At 33.0% G+C, this 3693-nt stretch overlaps 1 pseudogene; it reads left to right on the forward strand.

Annotated features, from left to right (window-relative positions):
- Positions 1 to 60: 60 nt before the first annotated feature.
- Positions 61 to 2151, forward strand: LOC148575348 (uncharacterized; annotated as a pseudogene).
- Positions 2152 to 3693: the final 1542 nt, after the last annotated feature.

Genomic DNA, 3693 nt, shown 5'->3' on the forward strand with positions numbered 1-3693 from the left:
AGACAGCGACGCATCGAGTCCAGGGACGGACACAACGGCGTGACGAGTTCAAAGACGCAGATGGCGGTGTGAGGAATGAGCAACTATGAAGGAGAGTTGGACGGAGGTGCTGCGACGGGTTAGAGGGAGGGGCTGTGACGTATTGAGGAGGAAGACAGCGGCATTGTTGGGAGAGAGGGAGTTATGGGTTGAGAGAGGGAGTTACGAGTTGAGAGACAAAAAGATGAAGAGTTGAAAATGAAAGAGGTAGAGGCGTTATCCTGGAAGAGGAAGAAGAAGAGGTATGTGGTAAGGTTTGGGTGTCACGTCATTTTTTGTATGACAGAACTAGATGGAAGGGTCAATCTAAGTCACGTCTTAAAGTTTAGGGTATAAATTGGTTCAATTGAAAATAATTATATAACTAGTTTAGATTCTCGTACGATGTTCATGTGATGCCAAAAAAAATTCTATTAAATTTATATTTTCATTAGAATTTTTTAAGATATATTACTACATCTAAAGATTATACCACTTTAACTATAACCCTAAAAGCTACATGACTAATTGATAAAAGTATGTGCAAAATCAAGTGCACCGGTCTTTGCAGGGTTTGGTGTTGAGATTTTCTTAGATCAGAAAATCAATGCTATTGGATTTTTCAAATATAATGCTCCTCATTTCAATGCTCCTCTTTTATATATTGAGCATAGGTATTATGAAAAATCATTTCCATCTAGATCATATAAAAAAGCTTTATAATCAACATATATGTTTCTACTCCTTTTCTTTCCAACGCTTTATGCAAATGACCGAGAAAATCGCGTTGAGTATTTGAACTTCTAAAATTGATGAAGACATCATATTTGATGTGATGAGCATGGGAGGTATCAAAACCAATCAAAGAATGAGTGATTTGATGTGACTTGCCTATGTAATTACCAGAACAAACTGTTGAAATAACATGGACTTGATGTTCATTATAATCTAAAAAATTCACATGCATAACTAAATAATATATGTAATAAGTGTATAACTAGTTTAGATTCCCTTGCATTATTTTTATTATCGCAAGAATAGTTGAGTAATATATAATAATTGTATAACTAGTTTAGATTCTCGTACGAATAACGAAGAAATTTTTTGCAGACTAGATGCTATGATATAAATAGATCTGATGATCTAGATGAACAGTCTCTAGATGACTAGGCATGAGATTGACAAGCATGTATCGAGATGGTTAATCCAATTGGTATTGATGATAATGTATAACTAGTTTAGATTCTTGTGCGATCCTCATGTCATGCACAAAAAATTTCTATTTAGTTTATATTTAGACCACTTCAACTATAACCCTGAAAGCTACATCACTTTCCAATAAAGATATTAATAAATTTCAAGAACTAGAGTAGTCCAAAATCAGGTGCACCAATTTTTACATGGTTTGGTGCTGAGGATTCCTTAGAACAGAGAATCAATAATGATAGATTTCTCAAAGAAAATGCTCCTCATTTCAATGATCTTCTTCTATATATTGAGCATATATAGATTTGGATCACATAAAGAAGCTTTGAGAAATGCAAGTTCCATGGAGTATTTGAATTCAGCGCAAGCAATAGTAAACTATGCTGTTATTCTACACATCAAAAAAACTTTGAATGCCATAATTCTCCAATACTTGATTATGGAGGCTCTTATGGTGGAATGCTTGCAGCATGGTTACATTGAAAATATCCTCATGTTGCCCATGCTGTTTTGGCTTTATCAGCTCCCATTCTTTATTTTGATGGTATTGTCCCACAACATGTTAAGAGAAACAAGTGAGAGCTGCTATCATGATATACAAAAATCTTGGTATAAAATTGAGGAAATACCTAAAAAGCCTCATGATGACCTCTCAATTTTTAGCAAGAGATTTGAGATTTGAAAAAAAATGAGAAAAGTTGAAGTTTCAAATGACTATTTTCATCATGTGTATTACACTGCTGCTCAGTACAGTACACATTAGTTTGGAGGATATGTGATGTCATTGATGGAGCAGCTAATAAAACAGATATCATTGGTAAAATATTCGAAGTTGTTGTAGCTTTTAATCACTATAAAAATTTTTCATGCTATGATATAAATAGATCTGACGATCCAGATGAACAGTCTCTAGATGAATATGCATGAGATTCACAGGCATGTAGCCAGATGGTTAATCCAATTGATGTTGATGACAATGCTTAACTAGTTTAGATTCGCATATGATATACGTGCGATCCTCATGTCATGCACAAAGAATTTCTATTCAGTTTATATTTTTATTAGAAGTTCTTGAATTTATATAGTATTAATTCATTTAATCAGTATATTTTATATTATTCAATTCAATATATATTTTATTTTTATGGCGTACAAATCAAAATTTGTAGCATGCGAGTATCACAATTTGTCCATATCTTTTATCTTGACGAGCTCATCCAAATATCATTTTGTAGATGCATAATCTTCTAATAATATGAGCAGTGAAATGTGTGATTGCTCAATTACCGTAAAAAATGCTAATGACTATTCATTGCCTTCTCTAATTATGTAATCAACATATGTTTCAACTCTTTTTCTTTCCACTTCTTTATGCAAATGACTGAGAAAACTGTATTGGGTGTTTGAACTTTTTAAACTAATAAAGACATCATATTTGATCTGGGAAGCATGGGATGTAACAAAAGAAACCGAAAGATGAGTGATTTGATGTGAATTGCCTTCATAATGATCAGAACCAACTATTAAACAACTTGGGCTTGTTGTTCATCATAATCTAGAACATTCACCTGCATAACTAAGTAATATATGTAATTACTGTATAACTCATTTAGATTCCCATGAATTATTTTTATTACCTCTAGAATAGTTGAGTAATACTATATGTAAACTGCATAACTAGTTTAGATTCTCGTTCGAAATTCGTGCGAAACCAAGAAAAATTTTTATTTAGAATTTCTAAGAAATATTACTACACCCAAAGAATAGACCACTTCAACTATAACCCTGATAGCTACATCACTTTCCAATAAAGATACGTGATAAATTTCAAGAACTGGAGTCATGTAGAATCAAGTGCACCAATCTTTGTATGGCTTGGTGCTAAGAATTCCTTAGAACAGGAAATCAATATTGCTGGATTTTTCAAAGATCATGCTCCTCATTTCAATGATCTTCTATATGTTGAGCATAAGTATTATGAAAAATCATTTCCATTTGGATCATATATAGAAGCTTTGAGAAATGCAAGTACCATGGAGTATTTGAACTTAGCGTAGGCATTAGCAGACTATGCTATTGTTCGTCTACACATCAAGAAAACTTTGAATGTTTATAATTCTCCTAAACTTGATTGTAGAGACTCTTATGGTGGAGTGATTGTAGCAAGATTTTGTCAAAAGTATCCTCATATTGCTCAAGGTGCTTTAGCTTCATCAGCTCTAATTCTTTGTTTTGATGGTGTAGTCCCACAACATGGATATTACTATGTTGTAACCTGAGATTTTAGAGAAACGAGTGAGAGCTATTACCATACTATCCAAAAATATTGGTAAGAGAAAAGAAGAGAACATTTGATGTTCTGAAGGACTATCAGTACAACATCATTAGTTGAGAGGATATGTGGTGTCATTGATGTAGTAGCTAATAAAACAGATATTATTGGTCAGATATTTGAAGTTAATGTAGCTT

The sequence above is a fragment of the Arachis ipaensis genome, chromosome B2 (assembly GCF_059453495.1).
Source record: "Arachis ipaensis isolate K30076 ecotype BB chromosome B2, ASM5945349v1, whole genome shotgun sequence".
Classification (NCBI taxonomy): domain Eukaryota; kingdom Viridiplantae; phylum Streptophyta; class Magnoliopsida; order Fabales; family Fabaceae; genus Arachis; species Arachis ipaensis.